Source organism: Falco punctatus (genome assembly GCF_963210335.1).
Source record: "Falco punctatus genome assembly, chromosome: 1".
Classification (NCBI taxonomy): Eukaryota; Metazoa; Chordata; class Aves; order Falconiformes; family Falconidae; genus Falco; species Falco punctatus.
Window position 1 is genome coordinate 60236977 of NC_137580.1, and position 16163 is coordinate 60253139.

Below are 16163 nucleotides of genomic sequence, written 5' to 3' on the forward strand. Positions count from 1 at the left end.
CTAGAATGAATTTTTATTTTATAATCCATTAAATAAACCAAAACGTTCAAAAGTAGGAAAACATCCTTTTGAAAAGTAAGACTCAATTTGTTTAGACAGTTTCTTCTGTATAAAGCGTACAGGTTCTTTACTGATCAGTGTAAGTGAAGTCAAACACTTCTTACATTTTTACTGGCTTTTTGTCATACATACAAGTACCCTGAAATATTACAAGGCAAAAATTTAGCTATAAAAGTATATTTATTTTCTCCCTATGTAAAATTGTTTAAGCTAAAAATTAACTAAGTAACTGTTTTAACAACTAAGTCAGAACGTTTTAATGTTATGTTCAATTTGGTATACCCTAGCAGAAAGCTTGACAGTTTCAACATCATTACCAGTTCTGCTTTATTTCCAGTGCCTGACACTCCAGGCATCAAAATGTGTTCTCTCACTCTCTGAGGCTGCTCTGGAGATGTTCAAGTTCCCCATACTGAAATAATTGCAAACAAAACACAGGGCTTTGAATCCTACCATGCAGAGAAAAGAAAATATTAGAGTTATTAAAAGCATTTGTGGAAGAGCAAGTTTCAAACACAATTTTTAATGGCTACTTTATTATCACTGGTACTCTCCAAGCCTCACTGGAGATAAAACAATGTATGATATTGACATATCATCCAGTTCATCATCTTCAAGTGTTAAAGTAAAACAAAGCAGACAATTTTAGAAATAAATGCCAAAAAATCATAGCAGTTCTAGAAATGTTATTTGTTTCCCCTCTTCTGTTATAACTTGCCATCAGATACTGGTTTCCTCATCCTTTTCAGACTTCAGATTCTAGGCCAAGACTGCTTTGTGCTCTCTCTCTTACCCCGTGCACCCCCAAGAGAAAAAGTGTATGCTCTAAGAAACCACTGTCTTAATGACAAAGTAATTTCCTACAGAAAGCACGACACTTTTTATAAAAACAGCATTTTAGTCTATGTCCTTAAATAAAAGAAAATCAAAGTTATGGTATAACTTTTTTATCAGGGTGATTATGTACAGTAACGGAATGACTAATTTCTTAATTTATACTAGACATTTTTTATATAAATACTGTAAAACAAGTTATAACTAAAATCTGTACCCATGACCACACTGAACCTTATCAGGTTATGGTACTGATGTCTAGTATACACTAACCTTTAAAATGAAGATACTACAAATTCACAATTCTCACCATCCTGATACCTGGGTGTCCTCAACAGTCTCCTCTTTCTGTAAGTTTTTTGTGTCTACTTCTGAAGCTATTTCCCCACAGGTTTTAAAAGTGAAAGGCAATTTCAATGCAAGAAAATATAATGTTCTACATTCTTAATACCTATTTATAGCCTTGCAAGCTAGAAGGTAAGTTCCCAATTTAACATAATTCTATATATGGAAATGATAGACACTAAAATTGCTGCAAAATGTTAAAAAAAACCTAAGACCCGAGTTTAGTACATAACCTCTTTTTTTCCAAGAATTCTGTCTAATGTGAATTCTTCCAACAAATAGTTATCTCTTCAATGTCCTTTTTATACTGCTGTTTGTTTTCAGCTGTGCTCAGTCTTGACTTCTCCATAAACCCACACTTACTATTTGTCGCTAGTTAAACCAGAAGCAAACAAATTGAGCTACAGAGAAATCAACCCAAATGGACAATTAAGTATCTGAGCTAATTGTTTTTGTTGTCAATTCTTTATTTTGACAATTGCAAGGGAAGACTAAATTATCTGGTTGCCAAGAACATCTGAAGAACTTTGTGTCTGAGTACAAGATGGATCTTCAGTAAAAAATAAATTTTATTGATAATATAGCTTTGGATCATTTTCAAATACCGCTTCTAACTAGGACAGCTCAAAATCAAAATATTTTTTCTATATTTTCTATGGGTTCTATGACACAGAGTGTCTTGGATTCTTTAATCATTACCATAAAAAATTGTTTACCTCAATTATTAGGTCACAAAATCCATTGATTTCTCCATTCATAATCATAAAATTCAGTACTATCTCTGCCCCCCCCCCCCAAAAAAAAAAAAACCACAGTAAATAAAAAAAAAAATAATCAGTTTGGGAAAAAAAACCACCAAAAATCCAACCTTCTCACTTGTACTCTTCATTGACTGATCAATAAAAGTTTTCTTTGCAAAAATAATAGTGTTTCATACTATTAAACTTAGCCATTCATACTACTGGACTTAGTCTATTCACTTAAGAGGCCAGTTCTATAAATTCCACTTATTTTTTTCCACAATATTTTAGCTGTATACCTTAAAACTTGTCTAACAACCAGTTCAATGCCAGCCATCAAGACTTCTGCCACAGTTATTTACACTTCCACAAGGGACTTGTTTGGGTCCCTAAAATAATAAAATTTACAATAGTGGAATGGAAAAACAATCTGCCAAGTAAATATTCTTCACAGAAATCTGGTGAGTTAAGTGGATTACAGCATGAATAATGATGTAGCTCTTCAGCTTCTAAGTAGGGAAGTTTGTTAGTTATTGGCATCCTGTTAAATCCCCATTATGGTCTGGAATTATATTTTCACAACAAAAGTATGCATGCAAGCAAACTTAATATTTAAAATAAAGACTTGTAAATCCTAACAACTAAACTCATATGCTTTATTTCCTCATTATCCAATGAATCAAAAATATACATCCCCATATGGCATGGATCATTCACATACTGTTAGAACCACTGTCAGTTACCAAAGTCATAAGCTTGGAATTGTTAAGCCTAATTTTTTTCTACACGAATTTTAATAGAACTACAGCAATATTAACATATAGATAATATATTGGCATGCATTATGCAAAAAAAAAATAACCAGTAGATTCTTCAGAGAGGTAGATAAGTAAGTCGGGGAGGTTTTTTGAGTTTGCAATATAAAAGTGTATTTGGAACAGTGGCTTAATTATTTAAGAATGATGCAGATTTGGATCAAGAAGACACAATACGAATAAGTCTAACAGTACCTGAATGTATTTTATACAAATTCAAATCCTCTATATCATTTTTTCCTTCAAACATAAAAATGATTTCCACATGAAGTCACCAGAAAAGAACCCCAGACCTACATTTCTGTCACTTAATCTTAATAAAGGTGTGATATTTTACAAAAAAGAAGCAGAACTGGAACGTTATTTTTACTCCTAATAAGAAGTTATCTAGAAATTTGAGCTTGCATCTGATATATACTTCAACATAGCTGGTATCGATGCAGAATGATTCTGGAGCCTGAATGTATAGGCTTTTACTAACATTTCTACCAATTACCAGCAACTGTGAAAGAAAGATGAAGTGAATTTCTTCTCTAAATTTTCAGACATAAATCTCATCTTTTTACTTTTGTTTTCCTAAAAGTATGCCAGGCTTGAACCAAACTCATAACAGAGTACCTGCATTTAACCATGAGTGTTGTAAATTCATTCCTTTCTTACCCTCCATTGTGAAAGACATTAATAAGGTATTAACAGCAAGTTTCTAAAAAATGTACAGATTTGCTACGTTATTTCTAAAAGCTCCGACTCATATTATTCAACAATACACCTGAAGGATAAAATTTTTATTTATTTGTTTAAAATTACCAGGTTATTGACGTTTATGGAAAGTCTTTTGCAGAACTTGATTACTTTGGGTATCAGAGTGGTGAATCTATGGCCACTATGACAATATTACAGCTCACAAGCAGTAAGCACTATCTATCCAATCATGAATCAGACTGGCATTAGCAGATCAAGACAGGTCATGGAAATGCATCACCCTGTCTTGAATAGACCAATTACACTAGTGGAAAACATGGTGTGTATGCAAAATGACATCAGAATTTAAGCAGGTTTAATTGCAAGTTAAGATAGTGAACACTGTCTCAAAATAATTTCTCAGTATAAGGCATTTTAAAACTTCCAGCACAGCTAATCTATCTATTGAAACAAGAGCACATTGCAATAAAAAGTGTCATAGTATTTCTCATGGGAAACCACAATCTCTCTTTTTTCGCTTTTCTGGTATGAAAGAATGAAGACCAAACAAAATGTTAGTAATTATACTAGTGAACTTTTCAAGAAGTGATCTGTAATTCAGGCAAAACATAAAATTGTATTAGAATACCCACCAAAAGGGATATCACACGCTGGAATAGGCTGCCCAGGGAAACTGGTTGAAATCACCATCCCTTGAAGTATTTAAAAGGCATGTAGATGTGGCACTTCAGGACATGGTTTAGTGGTGGACTTGGTAGTGTTAGGTTTATGGTTGGACTCAATTATCTTAAGGGTATTTTCTGACCTAAATGATTCTATGATTCTTTCCATACTGTATCAGAGGGAAAAGTCTATCTAACCTACTGTCCTGTGTCTCTGTTAACCTCCAGATGACAAGCAGAAAAAGACCTCAAGAACAGGGAAAATACAGAGCAGTAGTCTCATCAGTAAATTCTTCTTAAAGTCAGTGATTTGTGCTAATAAGAAATATGTGAACAGGAGAATCCATCTGTATGTCATGTCCAATAGCCCTTCTTATGCCTTATCTATGAACTTCCCTGATGACACTTTCTCCTTTTTATTAATCTGCTTATATTCTTGGCCTCATCATTACATCACTAACAAAGTAGTTAATAATTCAAAAGTAATTAAAAATTGTAATGACATACAAAATAATCTCATCTTATATAGGGAAGGGGTTCCTTGATATAATGAACTTGCCTTTATGACCACTTTGTTTCAAACGTCTTTAAAGCTACTGAAAAAAGGCTGAACTGAGGATTTTGCTACTAGCACAGTCTGATTCTCCCCTCCAACATTCCTGTTAATGCAGTAGGGACATGCTTATATTAAAGGGACACTATATCAGGTGCCCTAGAAAACACTGATACTGAAAAGCCAAAGATCAGCACAAGATACAGCTTACAAAGTTGAAGCTCCTGAAGGAGCTCTGAACTCTTGAACTCTTGGTATGCAGCTAATCTGAATGTTGAAGGCTACCATTTATTTTAAACTGTAACACTGATGACAGTTAACTTTTAGTATATATAAACTTTTAGCATAAAGACACCTGCATGATTTGTTTTCTAGGCTTTGTTCAAAATCCAGAGCAGTGCAAGAACCGAATTGGGAACAAATTCGCCTAATACAGTGAAAGTAGATAAAACAGAAAAACATTAGATGGCACTATACAGTAAATAATTAATGACCTATTGTCTTTAAGAGTGTGACAGAGGAAGGATTGGTATCTTAAAGAGATGTACAGGACATAAATACCCATTCTTCTAAACATCAAGCAACAATAAAAGGAAAGTTCTCCTTCTTGAGCAAAAGAGGGAGGGGAAAACCCCAAACAAATATTATCTTCTATGGTTATTTTTCCAGTTAGAGCAGCATGTTCTATCACCTATCTTTCAAACATTTGACCCTTTAACAAACTCTGTAAAATACCATCATATAAAAAAATCTTTTATGCAAGACAGACTTTGCACAAATTGACAGACATTATAAATACAGCACACATTGGAAAACATTACAACTTCAGTGAAAAATTATCAAGGAAAGGACTGTGCAAACGTTTTAATCCCTCAGTAAATATAGTTGATAGGATAAGTTATGAATAATGCTTATTAACTATAGAGAATGCTTACATTTCATAAATTTTTAAATTAAACTTTGTATTAACAAATGAGACCAGCACATAACAGATCATCGTTCCTCATTCACACTTAGTTGTAAAGACCTAATTCATGGTCTGAAAATGAAATAAGAAGCTGTTACTGAAGTTAAAACTGTAACAATTACACGCAAGAATATAGGAAAGAGGCTGGAAAAATGGGAACGCCGTGATCTTCCGTAGCTCTTGGCAAGAGATCAAGTGTGGTCATTACATCTAAAATTTGAGGATGAGTGACCAAGTAGCCAGAGTTCACAAGTCTCTTACGTGCTCAAGACCCATATTTGCGATTAGGAACCATAAAACCCATTTTCCTGCAGCTCTTATTAATGGGGAATATCACTTTGACAATCTTACATATCTTTCTCAAGAGCATTTATGTCTTTCTGAATATTTCTACAACATCTTACACACAGGCTTTTAAACAGAATGTTAGGTGTTCTTACTGAAGTACACAATGCAAAATAAAGCAATCAGGAACTGTTCATCCTACAGCCTTATGTCTCCATATTATTTTGTAAATTGTTGTGTTTTTTTTCCTCATCCTTATATTACTGAGCAATTTTGCACAACAGTTTCTGTCATTACATCTAATTACATAATCAGTGTGAATTCAAGTAGCCACTAAATGAGAATATTTAATTACCTATGATGCAAAGCATGGCAGACTGGATGAGAAACAGCTTCAGCAAAGCAGCTGATTAATGCCTTTTCTGAAACTAGGAAGTCTGAAAATAAAGTAGTAGCGCAGTAGTGAAGATGTAGAAAGGAAATGGATTTCTGCAATGGAACTAGAAGATAGTTAGGGAGATGTACAAGGCAGTATACACGGACACCTTTCTCTCCACTGTCTGTATAGACTTCTGTGAAATAAAACTTCTAAACAAAGTTAAAAAAACCAACCAAAACTCTATAAAATCCTACATAGATATTAGGAAGAAATTCTTTACAGGGAGGGTGACAAGACATGAACAGACTGTCCAGAGAAACTGTGTGTGCCCCATCCCTGGCAGTGTTCAAGGCCAGGCTGGATGGGGCTTTGAGCAACCTGGTCTAGTGCAAGGTGCCCCTGCCCATGGCAGGGGCATTGCAACTAGATGATCTTTAAGGTCCCTTCCAACCCAAACCATTCTTTGATTCCATGAATCCATGAAATAAATTGCAGGAGGAACAAGGACCCCATACATCTGAGGCATATTCCATTATAAAGTTTATCATTGCTTCTAACATAACTCATAACATAACTCATAATTCATAAAATCCATTCCTCACCACCCTTCCAAATAGTTTCCTGTCCACTTCAGTTTTTCATGCTCAGTCACAGCTGGGGAATCAAAAAAGATATTATTTTTTTTTTAATAGAAGTACAAATATAGTTTTTATTCCTTCTGAAAATATTTTAAAATATATTTCTGATTAAAAATTGCCATAGAGCTCTTCTACATGTGGACACATCATCTGGATAGTTTGAGAAGTTTTGTTTTCATCCATAAGAGTATAAAAAAAACGAAGAATATTATTCTGTGTGTATGTGTTACTCTGGGTGTTGAATCTCAAAAGAAATTTGCGTGCAACAAACCCTAAATACTCAGATATTTCTGAAGAATGAACTCATTACATATTTCTGAACATTCAGCCACAGTTCTTAATTTCTGTTATGTAGAGCCTTTCTAAAAGACAAAACTATATTAGTGAACATCAAATGTCATACATATATCTTGTTGTTGGTGGTTATAGTGACACAAACCTCTCTTTGAAATTAGCTCATGTAAGATTGACTAAGTATGGAAGCAGTGCCATGGAGTATTTTTCCCACCCTATAAAACAAGCCTTTATGATAATTAGAATTGGCTACCTTCTTTGAAAAGCTTTCAAAACAATGACACAACTAGCTACTTTTCTTGCTAGACTACAAATCAATCACAATTTTTCTTTCTAAGTATTTACCTATATGTCATTGTTCTTCTGCTTACATTGTTTACAACTCCACTCAGCCTTTTCCCCTGATCTCAATTTTGTGACTGTCAAAAATCAACCATCAAATTGTCATACTTTCCAGCCAGTCCTAAATCAAGATGAATTCACAATAATAATCTGGAGACAAACAATTCTAGTGGTTCTTAAGGATTTTCTATAATCCATTCTTCTCCAGAAGAACCAAAGAACTCATTTTCCTTATATTGTGCTGTGTAAGTGTAATTATATGTACAGTTACCTACATTTCAACAATTCCAAAAGAAAAAAAAAAAAAACCAAGAAAGTAATACTGGGATGAATGGTACAGTTTTCCCACATTTAAATTAATACTAAGTAGTTTTGTTTCAGTAATATGATATAGTCATATTCCACTCTTTCAAACTATTCGTAACAATTTTATACATCGTCAGCCTGAATTTGAAGAAAGAATTGACAAATAAAACTGCATGTTCTTTGGAATAAATGAACAGCCAGTATTACAGAGAAACCACATTTTCTCCTTAATTTAAGTATAATTGACTATACCTAAGTTTAGGACCCTTATAGCAAATAATTTGTTATTAATATATTCAGGCCAGTTCAACAAAAAGCTCTTGACAACACATTTTTCCTGTTGATGTTAACACCACACAGTCAAAAACCTGATAACTGTATTAGCCCAGGGGTTTAATATAATGTTAAAGTATTTGATTATTAAAAACTATCATGGCATTAGACACAATAAGCAAATGGAGATTCTCTGCAAAAACTTTTTTTTAAAAAAAAAAAAGTCACAAATAAAGCTTATGCTGCTTTTTATAACTCCTACAAAAGCAGACTGACACTCCCTTTCTTGTGATGTCCTGCCTCAATAAAAGCTGTCCATTACTTCCTGGCCTTAACTCAAATTCACAGAATGCCTCTGTCTTGATGAGACTGGGCTCATTGTTCCTTCTCACAAAAGTTCCATCCCAACATTAACATGTCTAACTAGAAACGTTAGGTGAAACAATGAGTGTTACTATTCAAACACAGCCAAGACTGACTAATTCAATCCAAATTCTGTATTGCTGTCCTCTGCCCCTAAAGAAAAATGGCTTAACATTCAAGTTAAACCTAATAAAGCACACATTTCTCTAGTGCTTCTGGAAATAGCCAGCATTGTCATACACATGAAGTGCAGCTGAACTGCATCTGCGCCAATGCCCAAAGCATAGACAACAAGCAGGAAGAGATGGAAGCCATCATACAGCAAGAATACTATAACATAGCTGCCATCACAGGAACATGGTGGGATGACTGGGTGCTGCAATGGATGGGTACAAACTTTTCAGAAGGGATAGACAAGGAAGGAGAGATGGTGAGGTAGCTCTTTATGTCAGGGACTGTTTTGCCTGACAAGAGCTTAATGATGATGACAATAGGGTTGGGCCAGTGGGTAAGAATCAGGGGGAGGCTCAACAAGGGACATAACCTAGTGGGAGTTTACTACAGACCACCCAGCCAGGATGAAGAAGCAAATGAAATATTCTATAAGGAGCTGGGAGAAGTCTCACAATGGCTAGCCCTTGTTCTTATGGGGGACTTCAACCTACCAGATGTCCGCTGGATATAAAACACTAGAGAGGAAACAGTCTAGGAGATTCCCAGAGTGAAGACTACTTCCTGACATCTCTAAGATGTCATAGTGTACCACTGCAATTTTAGACATTTTCCACAAAGCAGTATTATCCAGCCACGTAGGAAAGTCTTTAAAGAGCAACAGATATTTTGAATTTATCTGACACTGCCAACAGGTGACATTACTATACATATTTGCTGGGTTTCGATTCAGAAATGAACAGTTATTATAAAATTACTATATAAATCATATCCTTTTAATATATTAACCATTATATAATTTCTGTATGAAGTTTGCAATTGGGGTAGATTTTTGCCACTTTTTAGAAAGTTCTACCACAAACCAACCTTTACCTGTTACTGGAAACATTAAATGTAGTCCTGTTGATTTGCTCTCTTTTCAAAGGCTGGAAAAAATTTAATATGATGTATGCTTGTTCTACCATTGACAAATATTTAAAGATTTAAGAACTCCATATAAAAATGAAATTTTGCCCTAACTAAAGCATTCTGTTCACTGCTGTCCATGAAATACACACTAATCCAATAGCTATAATAGTAGTGTAAGTATTAGCATTATAGGTTAATCTCTCTCACCTTCAAATACAGCTCAACAGAAACTGCTTTCAGTCCTGGAGTAAAGGGCAATGCATATACTTGATCAGATCTTCAGTACAGCATTAAAGTGTTTGCTGTATCATTTAACAGCAACCTTGGACTGAGATATTGAATTTGAAGTTGTTGCCAATATACTTGACAACCTCAAAACTACTCAATTTTTTTGAAGATTTGAACTGCATACAGTACTTAGGTATTCAGTGCTGAACAAACATTTTAATTTTCTCTATGAAGAGAACAAGTGCTGTTTACTATGTCCACCACTAATCTGTAATCTGTATCAATAATTCCACCCTGGTTTTTTGTATAGAGTCTTTATTTATTTATAAATATATATATATAAAAGGGGTCTTTGCCCCCCTCCCTTTTGATTTAATCAAAGCACACATTACACAGCACTATTAGAAATATATTAAAATGCATTCCATGTGTATGTTTTTCTTAGATCAAAAAACTTGACAGATAAAAGCTAGATGATTAAAATTAAGCATATAAGTCCATGGTTAACTCCAACTATCAACTATTTTCTGATAAAAATATTCTAATATATTTAGACACAGAAATTCATATATGTGTCTTCTATATCTAAATATAAATATGCATTTCTGAGAATACATACAGAATACTGTTATAGTGTTGAATATCCATTACTAATCTAAGAATCCCCAAATTCCTTCATATAAATGTGAACAACACAAGACGATATGTTCTTGTTGAACTTCCACAGAAATTGACTAAACAGGAATAAAATTTCTTATCCGGTCTCAGCAGCCACAATTCTTTACTTGGTTACCAATCCATGCAACAAATTAAAAAAGCTTACTTGTGCATTCACTTAGATGAAAGCTGGATATGATTTAGTAATAAGAAAAATAAATTACTTTTTCTTTACAGAAAGGTCAAGATTATATTTGCTCCATATAACTATTCCACATACTAAAGCCATACTGTAAATTTCACAGCATCTGCAGTATCAGCTATCTATTGTAGTAGACCATCTCTTCCAATGGAAAGCCTGCAAAATGTTAACAAACACTTCAACACTCAGAAGAACTAACTGATTTCTAGTAGCTAAAAAACTTGATGCTGTATGACAAAAGTTCAAGTATTAGCAAAAAAGGGGGAAATCCAGATGCCATAATGAAACTTTGTAAAGAAAAATAATATTATTATTAAATTTAAGCATATAAGTATTTTTTCATAAATAGATAGCCAATCCTAAAGTAACCATACCATTGCTGGTAACTTTTGTCATGCGAGATATAGTTCTGTTACTTAATACTTTCTATATCAGCAACTATAAAATGCAACCCACACGTGACTTTATCTACCTTTCTAATTCTCTAAATATAGGTGGGAAGGTAAACCTGCTAGTGAAAAGGAACTCCAAATCCTAATAAACTAACCAGGGAAGGAGAAAAAGAGTCACATTTACTGAGTGTCTAATTCAGGACATATTGATTGATTTTATCAAAAACATACACACACAATAGTTTTTATACCTCAAAGATGATTTATGTTTTGAAATATTAGAATTAACATGCCTTCCTTTCTACCAAGTGACCCTCTATTCAATATTTTGGAGATCGTTGATTCTTAATGAAAGCCAAACAATTAAAGGTATTAACAATTAAAGAATTTTGTACTTTGAATTAATTTCTCACAGTTCTGCATCTGTTACTAACATCAATCTGCCCTCCTCAGGTATCTATTGGCCAATATATTAACTATGAGCAAGTAACCCAAAAATACAATTTACAATAACTTATTATCTATATCAAGCATAGAATGATAAAGATAAATATATACTTTATAATTGATTTTTCTAAGATTTAGGAAAGGTACATCTTAAAAGGAATACATGGTGTCACAATAAGCATCTCATTAGATAGGTTCTATCCTATATTAAAAGGCCATGCCATGGATCAGTTCGTCTGACCTTCTGCAAAACATATACCACAGAAAATCATTTACCTTAGATATTGTATATGGGATGCAGAAATTATTTGCAAAATTCACTATGATTTGAAGAGTAATGAAATCTCCATCATACTTGTTGGCATGCTATTTCAAAAATAATCAACTTGTTTCTAATTTGAACCAGTTTATCCTAACTTTTGAAACTTAAATATCTTTCCAACTTTTCATCCTAGAATCAGGAACCATCTTCTACCATTACACCTTTCTTCCTAGAAACTTAATCTTCTTTCATAAATAAGACAACTTCCATAATCTCCTTAGTAGACATACCTTCCTCAGCTCAAATCATTGTTTGCAAGTGTTTGCTGAGCTCTTCCCGGTATTCCAACACCTTTTAGACTGGCAGACAAATGAATGGAACCTAGTAATTAGAAATTATTTCACTAATATAATGAAAAACAACACAATGTCTGAACTCTCACTCTTCTCTCAAAGTACTATAAAATACCATCTGAGCTGCAGCACCATAACTGAAATTCTCACTTCATTTCAAGGGCTATCTTCATGTTTCAGCATAACTGAGTCCTTCAGCAGAAATATGGTTATGTCCTTACCTACCTTCCCAGGTAGGGTTTGCACTTGGATATAATAAAACACATTTTAAAACATAGATTATATTTCTTTAATTTAATGGGGCCTTTTTAATTATATTATCAAATTCTTTTCTAGTATTTTGAAGGTTCTACTACTATGGTCTTAATATCTGTTTTAGATGGAGCACATTAGTAAAAGTGAACTGTAAATTGATAGTATTTTTGGCATAGAAAACCTTTTCTGATTTGCAATAAATATTTGTATACGGCAAACTATATATTTTAAAAGTTTTTAAAGACTCTGCAAAGTTAAAAAGTTGGTCAGCAGCCAAAAAAGTGTTTATTGGACTCTTCTTAACAAACTCAAAAGTTTTTCTCTTTGTAGATAGTTATGCCCAGAAAGACATATCACAGTTGGGCTTACTATATGTACACAACAATAAACAAACTATCTCAGAGTTTACAGACTAACAAGATAAAACTAACAAGATAAAACTGACTGTAAGAGACAATAAATACATAAGCAAAATGTTTGAATTCAATTCCTTTTCCAGGAATAACAATATTGGCATGATGCATGCTTAAGTTGAGACCGTATTTTGCAGATAAGAGTATTGTTTACTAATATTATTTAGTCTAATAATGTTTCTAATATTAATTTTGTTTCATTATTAGACTCAAGAAAATCAAAATCAAATTAAATTAAACATTCTACTAATTACCTTCAAAATACCATTAAACAGCTTTGTTCTTTTTGGGGTATGTAGATATACAAATATATACACATATTCAGGTAGACAAAGAATCAAGACTACCCAAATCTGAAATGCCTAAATTTTAGCATTTTTTGGAGCCTGACTTCTTTAATTGATGAAATTAACTGACTTATTTTGTTCAGTTACGTGAAAATAATAGCAAAATGCAGTTTTAACCTGCACAAATTTAGGAAATAACCCATAAATATTGAAATACACTTAGTAGGGAAAACCAAAACAAAACAAAAAAGAACAAACAAGCCTTCTGTAAAGCCATATGCATTTTTTTATGTTTATATAAACCCTGGCGTTATTATTATGCTCCATTCTATTCATGTTAGGACAAAGATCCTGCCTTACGTGCACTTGAAGTACATGCTGAACTACAAACTATTAATAGAGCAATGAGGTAAAATATGATCAAAAAGTATAGAAATTTAGCATGATTTTACAGAGTTGAGCAGTACGTATGAAAAGGTGGTGGTGAAGGGTATGACTGCAAATATAAACACATACAAATATGTATATCCATTTATAATTATTATCGTATATACAAATGTGTATACCATTGTAAACCAGAGATGCTAGCATAAGCAGACACACATAGCCAGATTTCTTGGGTTTCCCCAATAAATATGCAACTTTGCATGAGTTAGTAGAAAACTGATAAAGCATGAATAGCTGAGTTGACTTAGTTCCTATGGACATCGAAACAAAGCTGGAAAAAAAAATTGAGGAGTAATATTAAGCATACCTGTTTAGCTTTCTCTTTTTGATTTATGAAATTTTTGAATTATGAAAGGAAAAACATAAGAAAATGAGATAGAATTTGCATTCAAATCTGATATACATTCATCTGTAACAATATCACATGCAGCCTCTACAGCAGAGGAAGGTACAAAGTGAAAAAAAAAAGCAGTCATGAAGGCTCACATATAAATGCTTAAAGTTTTTTTTATGAAGCAGAGAACATTGCTCCAGATAACAGTCATTACAAGATGCACAGGTTCTTTAACATCTGTGGCAAAAGATGTGTGTGCAAAATGCCGCTAACTTGCTATTTTTTTTTTTTTTTTTTTGTCTTTATAATTCACAGTTGCTCAGCCTTAGGATATTTTTCAGTTATGTTCCTTAGACAATAATAACGCATAATGGTATTGAATTACCGATATATTAACTTAAATATTAAAAGCAATAAACAATACAAAAATAATTTACATAAAACACGCTGGACATAAATTACAATTTTGGTGAACTAAATGCTAATCAAGAAGTATACAAATACATCGCAGGAAGAATTCAAACTAAAGCAGAGACCACAGTCTAGTGTTATGAGATCCTAAATTTAAGAACTGACTATATAAAATGGGTTGCAGGTTTTCTTTTTTTCCTCACCTCATTTACTTCTGGACTTTTTTTTTTTTTTAATGATTTGCGATTTCATAGTTATTTCATCAGCTAGGGAAAAATTATTTGGCAAAAGCTGTTGCAAGCAACACAAGACAATGAGGGGTATTGCATTTTTGAAATCAAACAGCATGCACTACGTGTTAGTAAGAAAGGAACATTGTCCAATGATCAAGGCCCCAGACTTAGATGCAAGAAATCCAGAGACTGATTACAGTCTTTCAAAACATGTATCTATAACATAAGGTTTATCTATAGCATGAGTAACACTATTAGCAGAAATAACAGTGGGAAAGATACCGTGGTGATATGGTCTTGAGCTGGTTAGCTGGCTAAAATTATCCAATAGCATGTTGTGACATACTTGGGTTGTTGGCATGTTTTGAACTATATACCACTTTATCTCACTACTACTACTAACTGCTAAAGTGTATGGCATACTTTTTTTTGCTGGCTAGACTTATGCACAGACTTCATCATCTACAAACCTAAGGAACTGATAAAACTGCTGAGAATGGAGGGAGAGAGAGACAGAGTGCATGAAAGAAGGAAAGATAGGTCTTGTAACTGAATACAGGTAAATGTAAATAAGTTTAAAATTCTTACAGCCACAAGGATTTTCCATTTTTCAAGTGTATTAATGGTTATAAGACATGCATGAAATACAATAATACTGATTTGTCTTACTTAAAAGCTGTATTAAATGACAGCCTTGTTTTCTCAAGAGATCAATATTGTTATGCGATTTTCTCTTTCTAATTAATCTTAACCTAATCTTACCCATTTAAAAACACAGTGTCATGCTTAATGTTTAATTCATTACCATAATGCTAGAACTTTGATTTGCTGGTGTTTTGTGGGTTGGTTTGGGTTTTTTTAAGTTTTATTCTCTTTAATAGTGTAATTTTCTACTGGTATACAAGGATTGGAGTGTTTTCCTTTAAAGAAATATTGTAAAAATGCAGAATTTTCAGAATAGTGACTCTTGATATAACTATCCAGAATTAGATTTCCTGCACAAAACTTACTGCTAAAGCTTATGCAGGAGTGTACAAATCCTACCACTTACTGCAAATTCAAAGCGATATTTGATGGATCTGTTCAATTGAAATCATAGTTTTATGCCACTTTTTATGTTTCCTCAGTGCTGGTGGTTAGCGGCCATTTCCACTGTCACATGTAAATTTGAGCAACTGAGAATAAACACCAGAGCACCTGCTTTAATATAAAGCTGCATGAGCTATCTCCTGAACATAGTTATGGTGGCCACAGGTGTCCAAAACACAAAGAATGTTCCAGCCACGCTGCTGCCAAAGCAAGCTAACAATGTTCAAAACCAAATTTTAGCAAGGTGTTCAGATTTTATTTAATCATATAACTTCATTTAAGCCTTTTGTGATTTCTATGAGAAATAATTTCAAATAATCTTTAAGAAGCATAAAACCCATCTGGCAAAATGCTGCCTTGTTTGTTACATAAAAACTACTAGAATTCAGCTCCCAGGTGGCAAGATTGTTTTATTTTGCAACTTTCATAAAGCAATTTCTCATAAAAATCTGAACTGGTAGTTCGTCCATTTAAATGTTTATTAAAACTTCCATTAAAATGTTAATTAAAAGTAT

The 16163-nt window shown here is 33.2% G+C and overlaps 1 protein-coding gene across 1 annotated transcript in view; it reads right to left on the minus strand.

The window, feature by feature from the left end:
• SGCZ (sarcoglycan zeta) overlaps positions 1 to 16163 on the minus strand; it is a 551451-nt gene that overhangs the window by 361389 nt on the left and 173899 nt on the right. The gene's annotated exons all lie outside the window — the stretch shown is intronic.